Source organism: Tachyglossus aculeatus, chromosome 3, assembly GCF_015852505.1.
Source record: "Tachyglossus aculeatus isolate mTacAcu1 chromosome 3, mTacAcu1.pri, whole genome shotgun sequence".
NCBI classification, from domain to species: domain Eukaryota; kingdom Metazoa; phylum Chordata; class Mammalia; order Monotremata; family Tachyglossidae; genus Tachyglossus; species Tachyglossus aculeatus.
In genome coordinates this window covers 92040569-92057585 of record NC_052068.1, presented here as the reverse complement: position 1 = coordinate 92057585, position 17017 = coordinate 92040569, and the positions used below count along the sequence as shown (strand labels likewise).

The 17017-nt window shown below is 43.1% G+C and overlaps 1 non-coding gene across 1 annotated transcript; it reads left to right on the top strand.

Annotated features, from left to right (window-relative positions):
* The first annotated feature begins 13910 nt into the window (after positions 1-13910).
* Positions 13911-14048, top strand: LOC119925956. The gene has a single exon (XR_005449877.1). It is a non-coding gene; the product is annotated as a small nucleolar RNA SNORA7 (small nucleolar RNA).
* Positions 14049-17017: the final 2969 nt, after the last annotated feature.

Below are 17017 nucleotides of genomic sequence, written 5' to 3'. Positions count from 1 at the left end.
TTACCTTACATCTACCCCATTGCTTAGAAAGTGTCTGGCTATGTGCTAAACAAATACCATATTAAAAAAAGCTTGGTCTAGTGGAAAGAACCTGGGCCTGGGTGTCATGGGACCTGGATTCTAATTTCAGATCTGCTACTTTCTTTTTGTGTGACCACGAACAAGTCACTTACTTTCTCTGTGCCTCAGTTACATTATCAGTAAATTCTACTCCTTCCTGCTTAGACTGTGACCCCCATGTGGGACAGGGACTTGTATCTTGTATCTACCCCAGTGCTTAGTACAGTGCCTGGCACATAGTTAAAAAAAAAAAAACTAACAAGTTTTACAAAGGAAGAAGAGAGAGGTGAAAGTGGATACAGAGAATAAGAGCAAAATAATCCAGGGGGTGGGCCAGAGGGAACAGTGTCAGAGGAACTACTCTGTTTATTTACTATTGATTTCTTTAATCAGTGGTGCCTATTATTTGGATCTACTTTCACAGTCTTTTATTACATTTTCTTCCAATTGTGTCAACCTGTGTTCCCCATTAGATTGCTAGCTCCTCAGGGGCAGGGGTAATTTTTTATAAATTGTCTGTGTAATAATTATGGTATGTGTTAAATCACATAATATATGTCAAGCAGTGTCCTGAGCAGTGAGGTATCATAATCACTCTCCTCCTCCTCATCATCATATCTGTAAAAAGCTTACTGTGACCATAGCACTACAGGAAGCACCTGAGAGAATACAATGCAACAGAGTTGGTAGATACAAGATATTCAGGTGGGGCACAGTCCTTGCCCCATATGGGGCTTATCTCCCCCAAGCACCTATTACAGTCTTCTGAACACAGCAGTGATTCCATTAATATCCTTGGAGATGATAAAGATTTTGATGATGCAGTTAATCACAACCATGATGACAATGATGGTAACGAAGATTTGGGACACTGAATTTTCCAGAATGTGAAAGAGAACTAAACTGTATCCTGTTATTGGAAAGAAACAGTTGAAGTCTCCGCATCATGAAAAGCCCAAAGCAGTAGTAATAGTAGTAGTAGTAGTAGTAGTAAATACAGTAGTAGCAGCAGTCATAGTAGTAGAATACTATAGTAATAATAATATTAGTAGTATTAAGAGACAGGAGGCAAGGAGATCAGCAAGGAGGCTGATAAAATAATCAAGGTGGGATAGGACAGATGCTTTCATTAATATGGTAGCAGTTTGGATGGATAGGAAGGGGTGGATTTTAGCAAAGCTGGGTAGCTAGAACTGAAAGGACTGAGTGATGACTTCAATATGCGGGTTGAACAAGAGAGAGTGTTTTTGTTATACCTTCCCAAGATCTTACTTAATACAGAGCATTGCACCCAGGAGGGGCTCAATAAATATAATTCATTCTACTATTACAACTTCTCCACCTAGTAATAATAATAATGATGATAATAATAATAATAGTCACATCGTTTCATACCTAGAATGCAGCTCATCTCTGGAAGAGGTAATCAAATAAACCCTAAGAAATAATTTGAGATTGTGTTTGCTTTTGAAACATTTTTAAGGGATCTTGGAAGCAATAAAATAGGCTCACCTTACTCTCCATTTAAAGTTCTGGCCACCCAGAAGCCCCCACACCTTATTCCTCCTTCGCATAAGCATCAAGTTACTGAGCTCCATCTCCTGGAGCCATACCATTTTGTTGCTCCACTTTTAACTAATCCTGACCACAGGGAAAGTGAAATATTTCTGAGGAATTGACACCTGTGCTTTGATTAATTTGTTCATCTGTTTTATCCCAATACATGTCTATTAACTAGTTCCTACTGTTTTGTTCTTCCTCCTGCTTTTATTATTGGTAAATCATTTTGATTTTCTCACCCCTATTAACCTGTGAATTCTTTGAAGTAAAGGAAAGAGTTAGATTCCCTCAAGCCCTTAATAGGGGGCTGAAGCATGCAGTTTGAACACCCAGTAAAATTTAATGCCCTTCCTGGGATCCCAAGTGAGCCAGACCTATAGGTTCCAAGCAAAGACAGTAATGTTGACACATCTGCAGGGGACTGGGAGAGATGTATTCTAAAAGCAGAAGACAGTGGAACTATAATTAGTAGATTAGGGCCATTACAAGGAAGAAGCTCCATGTATCAGTCAACAAGCAGAGTATAAAGGCAGGGGGAAAACATCTGTTGCTGCTGCTCACTCTAAACCCAAAAGGGCAACTGAGAAAGGCCAGGCAGAGAGGACCTTCAGAGAGGATGCCTAAGCTAGACTCAGCCTCTACTTGTCTGTTCGCTGTCCTCCGAAGGAAAGGCAGGGACAGCCCGGGTTGTGGGACGCCTTTGCCAGAAGATGCCCCTGCCATTCTGACCCCTTAAAGCCCTGAACACCGAACGGGAGAAGTCATCCCGCAGTAGAAAATCTCAGTGCCCCTGGGTTGAGAGCTTAAATAGTGTCTCATCGTCCCTGGATTGAGGTTTTAACAGAAGCAGGAGCCTTTGCAATTAATGTTTTTCTGTACGTTAATAAATGTTTTCTTACTGTGATACTGAATAGTGTGGTTTGTTCCACCGGTAAAGCTGAGTCACAAACCCCCTTGTCCCTAAATAACTCTACTGGGATGTAATGGAGGCTTGAACAGCATTTCATTCATTCAGTCATATTTACTGAGCGCTTACTGTGTGCAGAGCTCCGTACTAAGTGCTTGGGAAGTACAAGTCGGCAACATACTGACGGTCCCTACCCAACAACATGCTCACAGTCTAGAAGGGGGAGACAGACACCAAAACAAAACATGTTGACAGGTGTCAGCGTCGTCAGAATAAATAGAATTAAAGGTATAGGCACATCATTAATAAAATGAATAGAATAGGAAATATGTACAAGTAAAATAAATACAGTAATAAATCTGTACAAATATATACAAGTGCTGTGGGGAGCAGAAGAAGGTAGGGTGCGGGGGTTGAGGAGGAGGAGAGGATAAAGGGGGCTCAGTCTGGGAAGGCTTCCTGGAGGAGGTGAGCTCTCAGTAGAGCTTTGAAGGGAGGAAGGGAGCTAGCTTGGCGGATGTGTGGAGGGAGGACATTCCAAATCAGGCATCCCGTGGCTCAAGAGCGAGACCTGGACTATGAAGACGAGGTGCTGCTCCCCACAATGACTGCCCCTTGTCTGCTGTGTGACCTTGGGCTAGTCCCTTCATTCATTCATTCATTCAATCGTATTTATTGAGCGTTTACTGTGTGCAGAGCACTGTACTAAGCACTTGGGAAGTACAAGTTGGCAACATATAGAGACAGTCCCTACCCAACAGCGGCATGGCCTAGTGGAAAAAGCAAGGGCTTGGGGGTCAGAGGACCTGGGTTCTAACCCTGGCTTCACTTGTCTGCTGTGTGACCTTCGGCAAGACACCGAACATCTCTGTTCCTTAATTCCCTCAGCCGCAAAATGGGTATTCAATACCTATTTTCCCTCCTACTTAGAATGTGACCCCCATGTGGGACTTTATTATCCTGTATCTACCCCAGCACTTAGTTCAGTGCTTGGTACATAGTTTGCTTAACAAATGCTATTATTATTATCATCATTATTATTATCATAAAGTTTGCGTTCCATATTCCATGAATACCTTTAACTGATTTCCAGTCACTCTTTCTCCTTTTTGAATCCCTGTGGAAATCTAAATTCAACTGCTGGGAAATTCATTCAGTCTCATGGAAGTTATATTTGATATCGTGGGTCTTTTACTTCTATTTTATATTCCTTAGTTCAGTGTTCTGCACACTGGAGATACTAAATGATAAATACTTTTCATGAGGATGATGATGAATTGGGGAATTCTTGTCTTATGGGCTAAATACTCTTCCATAACGGACATAAATTCACACTGTCCACAGCTGCATACAAGGTTTTTCAGCTGGGACCCCTAAGAAAATGGCTGTGAGGCAGGAGGAAGAAGAGGAGTTAGAAAAAGAGGAGGAAGAGGAAGGTAAGATGAGAAGCAGCCTAGCTTAGTGGAAAGAGCATGGGCTCAGGAGTCAGAGGATGTGGGTTCTAATCCCAGGTCCGCCATTTGTCTGCTGTGTGACCTTGGGCAAGCCACTTAACTTCTGTGTGCCTCAGTCACCTCATCTGTAAAATGGGGCTTAAGACTGTAAGCCTCACGTGAGACAACCTGATTACCTTGTTTCTACCCCAGTGCTTAGAACAGCACTTGGTACATAGTAAGTGCTTAACAAACATCATAATAATTATTATTTATTATTTTTATTATAAGATAGGGTAAAAGAGAAGGAGTAATGGAACTCACTGGACTGGTTCCTGGAACAGTCCTGTCCAGAGGCAGGAGACTGTACTAGATGACGTTATCACCCTCCTGACTCTGTCCCAAGGAGTCTATGACATACCACTAGAAGCAGCATGGCTCAGTGGAAAGAGCACGGGCTTAGGAGTCAAAGGTCAAGGGTTCGAATCCCGGATCCGCCACTTGTCTGCTGTGTGACCTTGGGCAAGCCACTTAACTTCACTGTGCCTCAGTTACCTCATCTGTAAAATGGGGATGAAGACTGTGAGCCCCATGTGGGACAACATGATGACCTTGTATCCCCCCAATGCTTAGAACGGTGCTTTGCACATAGTAAGCACTTAACAAATGCCAGTATTATTATTATTATTTGTTCTGCTCCACTGAACCTTTCAGCTACACCAGTTCCTGTTATATAATCACACCAGGAGCTTTCATATTAGCTCACATGAAAGGGTCTCCAAGCCCTCTGTGATATTTTGGTATTACTAACAATATCACATTTTCTCCTGCTGGGAGTTAGGTATTGCTACTGCCATAATTAAGACCACATTAATTAGATTTTTAAGCACCTGAATTCCATGTTGATAGGTATCATATGCATGCACAGCCATGATGCTCCTAGCTAGTCCTTTTTGACAATCTCCCAGACACCCTCCCTGTTGATGTGGGGTTCAATATGTCATGCTGTATATCACTAGCTCTCACCCCCTAGATGATTAGAGATTGAGTGTGCCCTCAGGGTGGAGAAGGGAATGGGGTCACTGCTGAGGAATCATTTAGGCCATCTAAGGGAAGAATACAAGATTCCAATCAAGGAAGGCAACAGGAAGCATTCTAGAGGCAGAATAATGACAGTAATAACAATACTACTAATAATAGAAGGAGGAACACAGCCTATTGGAAAGACAATGGATGTGGGATTCAGAAAGCCTGAATTCTAATTCTGGCTCTTCCACTTGCTTGCTATGTGACCGTGGGCAAATTGCTCAACATTTCTATGCCTCAGTTTCTTCATCTGACAGATGGGGATTCGATAACTGTTCTCCCTCCTACTTTGACTAAGAGGGCCTGTGTCCAACTTGATTAGTTTGTATTTACTCTACCACATAGCACATAGTGAGCACTTTTATGATATTTGTTAAGCACTTAATATTTGACAGGCATTGTTCTAAGGACTGAGGCAGATTAAAGATAACCAGGCCATGTCCTACATAGGACTCCCAGTCTTAATTCCCGTCTTACAGAAGAGGTAGCTGAGGCACAGAGAAGTTGTGATTTTTTTCTTAAATGGAATTTGTTAAGCGCTTACTCTGTGTCAGGCACTGAGGTAGACCCAATTTAGTCAGATTGAACACAGTCCATGTCCCAAATGGGGCTCACAGCCTTAATCCCCATTTTACAGATAGAGGTAACTGAGGCACAGAGAAGTTAAGTGATTTGGCCTAGGCCACACAGCAGACAAATGATGGAGCTGGGAATAGGATTTAGGTCCTTTTTACTCCCAGGCTTATGCTCTAACAACAAGGCCACGCCAAAGGTCACACAGCAGACAAGTGGTAGACCTAGAACTAGAACTCAGGTCCTTATGCTTCCCAGACCAGTATTCTATCCACTAGGTCATGCTACTTAACAAATACCATGATAATAATAATAGTAATGATAATAGTAATAATAATAATAATAATAGCATTTATAAGCACTATAATGTGCCAACCACTTTGCTAAGCTCTGGGGTAGGTATAATGACTAAGTGCTGGAGTAGATACAAGATGATCAGGTGGGAGACAGTCCCTGCCCCTCATGGGACTTTTAGTCTAAGAGAGACGGAGAGCAAGGAGAACAGCAGTTAAATTTGCATGCTCTATTCATCCCACTTTTAACCCCACAGCACTTACGTACATATCTGTCATTCATTTTGATATCTCTTTCCCCCTCTAGACTGTAAGCTCCTTGCGACCATGGAACGTGTCTACCAACTCTGAAATATTATTCTCTCCCAAGCACTTAGTACAGTGCTCTGCACATGGTAAACACTCAATAAATACAATTGATCGATTGATTGAAGGCAATTTACCACTCTGGGAACCCAGAGAACAGTGTTTAAACCCTGGACCAGTCAAAGACTAGGTAGTGGCTTTGGAAGATCAATTAATCAATCAATTCATGGTATTTACTGAGCACCTACTCTGTGCAGAGCACTGTACTCAGCGTGGCTCAGTGGAAAGAGCCCGGGTTTGGGAGTCAGAGATCATGGGTTCTAAACCTGGCTCCTCCACTGGTCAGCTGTGTGACTTTGGGCAAGTCACTTAACTTCTCTGTGCCTCAGTTGCCTCATCTGTAATATGGGGATTAAGACTGTGAGCCCCACTAGCTTGGCACCTCATAAGTGCTTAACAAATACCATTATCATTATTATTATTATTATTATTATTATTATTATCATTATTATTATTATTATTATCATCATCATCATTATTGTACTCACTGCTTGGGAGAGTCCAATACAACAGCATTAGCAGACATGTTCCCTGCCCATAACAAGCTTATAGTCTAGAGAACGTGCTTACAGTCTAGATTCCTTCAACCTTTGAAGTCATTGTTTTCCCACCTATCGGTTCCCACCCTGCTTTGCCAGTTATGAAGATAAAATGCATGGTTAGAAAAGGAATGTCTTCGAGGGACTGCTACAGTTTTAATCTTTAATGAGTGACGGAAATGCCATTGCCTAGGTGCTAGTCCCTTCCCAGAGGTCTCCAAGCCCAGCTCTGCTCACCACGTTTTCAGGACATACTCTCTGGAAAGCATCCAGAGAAAAGTGACAAAAATGATGGAACCAAGACAGATCCGGTGAGGAAATCGAGGAGGCTCAACCTGGAGAAAAGAAAGTTGAAGGGAGCCTGAGTTCCAGCATCCAAGTCTAGGGAGAGTGTCAGCGGGAACATGGTGATCGGTTGTTACTTGGGTCCTCTGATGACCAAGCAAGAGGAAATGGCTCCAGTCAAGCAGGTGAGATTCTGGTAATATATAGCAAAGATCTGCTTGACTATTTGGTTGATAAATATTGACTAATTTGGGAGATTATGGACACTGTAGCTATGCGGATCTTCAATAAGGAATGAAAAATAATCTGTCCTAAATAACTGACCCCATGTGACCCAGGATTGTCCAGTGTGTGAGGTCCAAGCCATTTTACAGGTAAACAGAGAAGCAGCGTGGCTTAGTGGAAAGAGCACAGGCTTGAGAGTCAAAGGCTGTGGATTCTAATCCCGGCTCTACCATTTGTCAGCTGTGTGACTTTGGGCAAGTCACTTACCTTCTCTGTGCCTCAGTTACCTCATCTGTAAAATAGGGATTAAGACTGTGTGCCCTGCGTGGGACAACCTGATTACCTTGTATCTACCCCAGTACTTAGAACAGTGCTTGGCACATAGTAAGCACTTAACAAATACTATTATTATTATTATTATTATTATTATTATTATTATTCAACTGAGACACTGTTGCGGGCAGGGGATGTATCTGTTATATTGTTATATTGTACTCCCCCATTGCTTAGTACAGTGAGCTCGTTGTGGGAAAAGGAATGTGTCTGTTTATTGTTATAGTGTACTTTTCCAAGCACTTAGTACAGTGCTCTGCACACAGTAAGCACTCAATAAATAAGATCGACTGATTGACTGACACTGAATGAGTTAGGCAATAGTCTGTCCTAGGCTCCAAGTATGAGCAAAACCTGAAACTAGGGAGCAGGGGAAGGAGTGCATAGTTGACAGAGCACATGTCTTTGAGGTAGGAGATCTGGGCATTAATCCTGACTCTTTCTTTTTTTGGTGGGGGCGGTGGTATTGGTTAAGCACTTGCTATGCTCCAGGCACTATACTAAGCACTGGGGTAAATACAAGATAATCAGGTTGGACACAATCCATGTCCCACATGGAGCTCAAGGTGTGAATCATCATTTTGCAGATGGGGTAACTTGAGGGACCGAGAATTTAAGTGACTTGCCCAAAGTCATTCAGTAGACAAATAGTAGAGCTGGGATTAGAACCCAGGTCCTTCTGAATTCCAGGTCCATGTTTTATCCACTAAGCCATAGTGTTTCTCAGACTCTATCACTTTCCTAGGGCAATTCACTGGACCTCAGTTTCCCCATCTGTAAATTGGTGATTCAATACCTATTTTCCCTCACCCTAAATAATAATAATAATAATAATAATAATGACATTTATTAAGTGCTTACTTAAGTGCTTACTTAAGTGCTTACTTTTAGACTGTGAGCCCACTGTTGGGTAGGGACTGTCTCTATATTATGCCAATTTGTACTTCCCAAGAGCTTAGTACAGTGCTCTGCACATAGTAAGCGCTCAATAAATATGATTGATTGATTACTATGGGCAAACCACTGTTCTAAGTGCTGGGGAGGTTACAAGGTGATCAGGTTGTCCCACGGGGGGCTCTCAGATTGTGAACCACATATGGGACTGAGATTGTGTTCACTCTGATTATCCTCTATCTACCCCAGAGCTTAGTACACTGCAAGGAACATAGAAAGTCCTTAACAAATACCCCAATTATTATTATATTAAGTGCTTAAACAAAAACAACCACTCTCATTATTATCACTTTAGGGGGGAGAAGACCCAGTCTCTGTCTTCAAGAGACTGACCATAGGAGGGAAGAGAAAGGACTTCATACAGGCAACACACACACACACACACGTACACAGAGTGAAAAATTTCTCAATAAGTCCTAAAGCCTCTGCCTAGAGAAAAATATTTCACGCAGGCACCAAAAGCTAACAGACAGAAAGACGTCATTTCTTCAGTTCCCAAATGAGCAGCTTGCATGAACCCCCACACTATGACTTAGGACCCAATACGTTAAAATAATTTGACTGGCCTTGGCAGTCCAGAAGTGAGCTAAAATAGGTCATATGCACATTCCCACCCTCCTGATTGGATAATGCATGGAGGAAAGTCTCTGGGCCTTGTTTGAGCCTTGGTTCCCTCATCTGAAAAATGAGGATTCAATATCTGTTCTCCCTCCTACTTAGACCTCTTGTGAGACCTGGTCATCTTGTATCTATTCAAGTGCTTAGAACAATGCTTGTCACGTAGTAAGTACTTAACAAATACCACAATTATCATTATTATTATTAGTGCTATTATTATCATTAAAAGCAGAACAAAATAATGCAGAAGGTGAACATTAAGAAAACAGTGAGAATCCTGATGGCAATGATAACTATTGCCACGGTCGACATTGGCGCCCGGCAGTGAAAACGCTGATGGAAACCCAAATGGGTATACAACTCCAATTACTTGACAGAAAGGACCAAACAGAATTGTAACTCCTTTGACAGTACACAAGGGAGGGGGAAAGGTCATGCTAGTATTAGGGATTATCTCTGAATGGCTTCTTTTGGCTACAAGCGGCTATGATTTTGTGAACTAATGAAGAAGCCAGAGCAAAGGAGCCATCTGGGAATGGGATTCAGACCTCACATAAAGCATGGATTGGCCAGTGTAAATATGCCCATCCGTAAGTCAGCCGGTAAAACAGCATAGCCTAAAGGAAAGAGCAAGGGCCCGGCAGCCAGAGGACTTGGATTCTAATATGGCCTTTACCACTTGCCTCCTGTGTGTTTTTGGAAAATTCGCATGACCTCTCTGTGCTTCACTTTCCTCATCTGGTAATGGGGATTCTCGCTCTTACTGAGACTGTGAGTCCCATATCATCATCATCATCAATCGTATTTATTGAGCGCTTACTGTGTGCAGAGCACTGTACTAAGCGCTTGGGAAGTACAAATTGGCAACATATAGAGACATGTCCCATATGTGACAAGGACTGCATCTGACCTAATTATCATGTATCTACTCCAGAGTTTAGTTCAGTGTTTGGCACATCAAAAGAGCTTAAAAAATACCACAATTATTATGAACTATTATTAGTGAGAAAAACGGCATAATATTCTTAGCTGTCCTTATACTTCACAGGCAAAACTACCTTCTCAACATTTCTGGAATATACTCATTCCCCTCCATCAATACTGCCACCATACTGGTCGAAGCATTTGCTATATCCTGTCATTGACCTTCTCGCTGACCACCCTGCCTCCAGACCCACCTCTCTCTCCAGTCCATATTTCACTCTGCTACCTAGATCATTTCTAGCTGAAAACAAATGGAGAGACAGAGAACAGGAGATGAAGTCATTCAAATCAGGCCAATGGAGGAGATGCCCTCACTCCACAACCTTATGGGTTGCCACACTCCCTCCCCCCGTGGTCAAGCTTGAGTCCTGGGTTTGACTTTTGAGGGGGGGTATGGTGGGAGAGAAGGGCGGATCAATTAGTCAATTGGTTGTATTTACTTGGTCTCCCAACACCTCAAATACCATCAATGGTTCCCATTTCATCTTCACTCCAAATAGAAATTCCTTACGCTCAGTTCCAAGCCTCGCCCCCTCCTAACCTATCCTCTCTCAGCCAATCAGTGGTATTTGTTGAGTGTTTATTATGTGCAGAGCTTAAAAGGTGGTTCCCTGGCCACAAGGAGCTTCCAGTCTTGAGGTCTCTCCTCACTGATACAACTCAGTCTACACATTTCACTCATCGAACACCACCCTACTCAGTATGCCTCAGTCTTGATACATTTACCATCTTCCCTGCTGTAACACTCTCCTTCATCACATCTGATAGATCAGTAGCTTCCCCATCTTCAGTGCTCATCCCCACATCTCCTCCAGGAAACCTTTCCTGATTAATCTATTAGCCCAAAACCTCATTTTCCCTCCCTCTGCACCTGAGTTCATTCTCTCTAAATACTTAGGTATTCACCCCGCACCTACTCTCAGAATATTTATTTCCTATGTCCCTGTTTTTTCTAAACAGTGAGCTTGACTGTAAACTCCTGTAGGAGAGGGATCATATCTACTTAACAACATTGTAGTTCCTCCAACATTTAATATGGAGCTCTGCACAGAGTAAGTGCTCAATAAGTATTATTGATTTTTTTTTGTCTTTACTGTTGGAGCCATCTTTGGACATTTCCAGAGACACTGGCTCTCTCCAGAAATGAAGGAAAAATTTACCCTGAGGTTGAGGTCTAGGGGAAGGTAGGATGCGGCACAGGTTGTTTCCAAACTGAAGACATCCTTCTCCCCCAAAAAGAAGCCTACTGCTGTGTCTGTCTCTGGGGTGTGGAAGGTTAGTGAAGAAATTGCTGGGTGGCATCTAAATGGCAGTTGTGCTGTTAATGAAGTTAGTCCAGTGAGGTGAGGATTTCTGGTGGGGGAGGCTCCCCTAGGCTCAGCTTTAAATTTACGGGATAAAAGTGAAATCAGGGAGAAGGATATTGGAGTAGGGGGCAGAGCAAGAGCAGAGAGGGTTGGAATGAAGAACCCAGCAGTAACTTCTGAACCTTTCAGCCTTTAATGTGTGTGTGCTGTGGGGAAGGGAATTGGAGATGGGGTGGAGGGTGGTATTTGCATGTGTGTATGTAGCCTCAGGAACTTATTTTATAATTATTGGGTTCTAATTTTAATGCTTAAAAGTTGGTGTTTTAATTAAAGTGTTTGATCCTGGCAACATGGGGAAATTGGATATGGCTTTTAAGTCGCATTTGTGAAACCACATCACATCCCGGCGGTAGATGGAAACAGTAATCCTCTCCTAGGCTTCTGGTGTAAAACAAATCATTATGGTTTTTCATGTATTGGAAGGTTATATAAACACCTATAATGCACAATGATTTAAGAGGTTCCATACACTTTATTAGCAACTGCTTCCCTAAAGGACTTTACCAACCAAGTAAGGATTTAATATGTAAATTGGAAGAGAGGGAGGGACAGGGAGAGAGAGGGAAAGGAAGAGAGAAAGAGAGAAGGAAGAGTTGTACTTTTATCTTTGTATGAATATATGAAAACTGTCTGAACAGAAGCATGTGATTGTAGTTGCATGACACAGCCAGTGTCCAATTAGCAGTTGATCTGGCTAGATCAAAGGGAAAACAGCTACACAAAGGTCAGAGGCTCAACACAGACGTACATATAAATCAGGAAACCATTCAAGGACATGTCTTTTAGAGAGTGGGTTCACCAGCCAGCCCAGACACCCATTCTCTGGGTGAAGGGAACGCTATTTGGAGGAGACAGTGGGAGGCCTGAGGTACACGGGCATATGAAGTCCCTGGTAAGTCCAGGGACCAGGACAACAGTAGTATCTACAGAATTATGTAGAGGCAGTCACTGTACTAGGAGGTCGTCTATCCCACAAAAGCTGTACTCTCACTGCAGCCTCTTTGGTCCTCTAATGCCACCTATTCACTGTAATTCCATCTCATCCATCTCACCGCCAACCTTTCATCCACGTCCTGCTTCTAGTCTGGAATGCCCTCCCTCTGCTGTGTGATGCTGGGCAAGTCACTTCACTTCTTTGGGCCTCAATCACCTAATGTGAAAAATGAGGATTCAGACTGTGAGCCCAATATGGCTCAAAGACTGGGTCCAACCCAATTTGCTTGTATCCACCCCAGAGCTTAGTACAGTGCTTGGAGCATAATAAATAATTAATACCATGATTGTTATTTTTCCTATTATGAGCTGGCTCATAATGGGAGAAGAGAGTGGAGGAACAGAAGGAGAGTGCAGATTTAGTACCTTAAATTCAATGGTCAGGAGCTTGATATAGAGAGAAATGGACAACTACTGGAAAATTTTGAGGAGAGGAGAGACAAATATAAGGCAGAGTTTTAGAAAAATGGCCCGGGTAGTAGAGGGAAGGTAGAGACTGGAAGGCAGGGAGATCAGCAAGAAGGCTGATGAAGTAGTCAAGCAGAAATATTCCAAGTGCCTGAACCAGCATAACAGCCATTTGAATGGAAAGGAAAGGGAGGACCTTATCAATGTCCTCCCCCCATCTTCAGCCCTACTAAAATCCCATCTCCTTCAGGAAGGCTTTTCACAGTATTCTCCTTCCCTTCTGCCACCTTTGCACTTGAGTCTGCCCTAAGCACTTTGATACTCACCTTAACCCCACTCCCATAACACACTTTTGTGCATTAGTGTATACTCTTCTGCTTGCCCTATCTATAATTTACTTTGATTTCTGTCTCCCCCCAATATATTGGCAGATCTTTAAGGGGAAAGGTCATGACTGCCAGCTGTGCTGTACTGTGCTCTCCCAAGTACTTAGTACGGTGCTTTGCATACAGTAAGCACTCAATAAATACTGTTGATTGAATCATTGATTGAAAGCATCAGGCCAAAGGGCTGGGACTATCCCTGATTAACCCTGCTTATACCAGTCCATCTAGCTATCCTGAACCAATTGTGAAGGATAAGCGCAAGTGTTTCCATCATTTTGGTCTTAGATATTTTTTTCCCGTTTTCTGCCACTTGGAACTTGTGGAGGTTGTTTTTATTTTAGGGTTTCTGCATGTCTCTGATTCAGTGGTATTCACTGAGCACTTACTCCGTGCAGAACACTGAGCTAAACATTTGTGTAAACACAGTACAAGAGAGTAGGTAGCTGTGATCCCTGCCCACAAGGGGCTTCCAGTCTATAGCAGGGGACAGATATTAAAATGGATTAGGGATAGAAGAAATAGTAGAATGTAAGGATATTTCCCCTCTCAGGGTCACACCTGGAGAGTTTCCAGGACTCTGCCAGTTTCGGCTATGAGAGGGAGAGTCAAGCAGAGCCATACCCATTCCATTCCTAGCTTGGGCAGTGGCTAGCAAGTGGAAGGCAATCTGCTACAAGTCAAAACTCACCTGTGCTGGACAGCAGCAACATGGGAGAGAGTCAAGGGTGGAGACTCGAGTTTTCTGCACGGAAAGAGGCAACGGTAAACCACTTCCATATTTTTACCAAGAAAACTCTGTGGATACACTACCAGAATGATTGCAGATGGAGAGAGGGGAGTTCTGGGAGAGATGTGTGTCCGTGGTGTCGCTATGGGTCGGAAACAACTGGACGGCATAAGACAAGACAAGAAGGATATTTACCTAAGTATTGTAGGGCTGGGGTGAGTATAGAAGTGCTTAAAGGGTAAACTGCAAAGTGCATAGTCTTGTGCCTTCCCCCTTGAAATTTGTCAGGCCCTGAGAGAGAGGGGCTAGGGTTCCTTCTCCTTCTGTCTTCCCCTTCAGTACAGAGAGAAAGAGAGAGAGAGAGAGAGAGAGAGAGAGAGAGAGAGAGAGAGAGAGTTTTCTGCCCCTTCCACCAGACTGCTTATCCTTCGAAGGCAAGGATCGTGCTTTTTTCTTGCCTCAGCCCTTAGCATGGTACGTATGTGTGTATATGCAGGTATCCCTGTCACTCCCATCTGTGATCAGGGGTAATGTCTTCTTTGCTTGCAGTGGGAACACTCAGTGAAAGTTGTCAGGGTGACATCAGCCTGAGTGATTGATGGACTAACTGACTGGCATATTCCATCTGGTACATACTAGAGGGAGAAATTGAATGGATTTAATGGAAGGAGATTGGCAACCGAAAAGAAAATCCAGTATATATCCAGATCCTTCTGCCTCTGTACTAATCATAATTCATGAATAACACCCAACTTCCTACTAAACACAAAATTACCCAGGTGATTTTAACCCCGGGCACACCAAATTAAGAGAACATCCATCTTCCTCCTCATTTTTACAGAGTAGGTCTCTAAGGCACAGAGGTTAAGCCACTTGCCAAAGGTCATCCAGCAAAACTACCCAGAGATGAACAGGCATCTGGGTCATTTCACATTTCACATTGTCATTTCAGATGACAATGTGAGTGTTTTGGAGTGCATCAGAACCTCATGGGTTAAGTTTCATTTTGAGCTCCAGGGTGCTTGAAAGCTCAGGCTGAAAGCTCTCAGTGGAGTGCATTTGAAGTTTTCCAGTGCCCACAGCATCTGAAAGAGAGTAGGAATCGCCTGCCAGTTCTAAAAGGCTGCTGGCCTTCCCCAGCTCTGGATCTTAGCCTTCAATGATCAAACTGCACATCTTGCCTGCTGCTTTTTATTTACCTCTCCGTCAGTCGTCTTGCCTAACTTAATGATCAGACTGTTAAATTTTCCTGATTGGGCTGAGTCTTATCTCCATTTGAATGCAGAAGCCAGTGCCCTCATTCAATTGTTTCTGACTTGGCTGAGGGAGTTGCATCATTTGATTTCAAACACTGAGGGAGCTCACAGTCTTTTGCCCCATTTCACTTGGGGAGTTTCATATTCTGCAGCTCTCAACGAGCCACACATGTAATTCCCTTAGTGCGTTCATTTCTTTATTTGTGGGGGATTCTCCAGAAGAGCATCCGACCCTTGGGAAAACTTGGAGATAGCTGTGGTCCTCCGCCCTCCAGGCATCTGAGGGCCCAACTGTCCTTCCTGGGAAATCTCCCCGATGGGGATGGGCTGCTGTTCTCTCCTCCCTTGGAAAGGGGCCCAGAAAGTCTTTGGTGCAACAGAATTGGCTGAGTGGTTTCAGGGAGCCAGGGACTCCAATTGTGTTGGCGTCCACAGCTTCAGCTTGTGCACAAAGGGACCATCAAACCTACAAGAATGTCATTTGTTTGGAGGCCATTGAAGTGTTTTTTCTATAGCCTTAACGATGGCTTTTGGAATCTTGGATAAAGCAAATAAAGATGCAATCAGTGTCTTTGTCAGGAGAGGGAATTTGCATATAGTAAATGGAACAGGCTCTTCAGAGTCAACTGCTTCAATTGGGGAACTATGATCATGCCACTGTTTGGAGAGAAGGGGGTAAAAAAAAAAAACCTCTAAGCATTTTGCCATCACTGATTCTGAAGACACAGCACGTTGGAGAAATTCTAATTCCTGTTCGGTTTATTTTGCATAATATATTGGACAAAACAAGCCAGGAACTGGACGCACAAGCACAGAATGTAATAACTCCATAAGCAGTGATAATGGCAGCTCAATCAACAAAGAATGCAGCGTGATTATACTTGGAATTTCAACCCCTAAAGTTCACAGCATGATCAGTAAAGGAGGCAGCCCAATCAGCAGAGCATAGAGCTCCTGTGGAAGTGAATGAATCTTGAAGACTCGGCTCCTGAGGGTATTTAACAGAGTCCACAGCAGAATGGACTCTGAGAAGTAGCATGGTTCAGTGGAAAGAACCAGGGCTTTGGAGTCAGAGATCATGGGTTCTAATCCTGGCTCCGCCGCTTGTCAGCTGTGTGACTTTGGGCAAGTCATTTAACTTCTCTGTGCTTCAGTTACCTCATCTGTAAACGGGGGATTAAGACTGTGAGCCCTGTGTGGGACAACCTGATCACCTTGTAACCTACCCAGCACTTAGAACAGTGCTTTGCATACAGTAAATGCTTAATAAATGTCATTATTATTATTATTATTATTAATGGCTACTGGGCCACTGGCTGCTAGATGTGGTTAGAGGATTTTCCCGCAGGGCAATGGGCAGAAAACCGAAAATGGTGGAAGCCGATTGATGGATATCATGATCATGGTATCCTGCTTCTGACCAGCTGTGGACTCTCCATAAGCAAGCCATCTGGATAATTCATCTCCCCCTTGACCCCAAAATACTTTTCACCCAGTTATTAATAATAATAATAATAATAATAATGATAATAATGGTACTTGTTTAGCACTTACTATGTGCCAAGCACTGTTCAAAGCACTGGGATAAATACAAGTTAATCAAGTTGGACACAGTCCTTGTCTCACATGGAGCTCACCAGATTCATCCCCATTTTAAAGTTGAG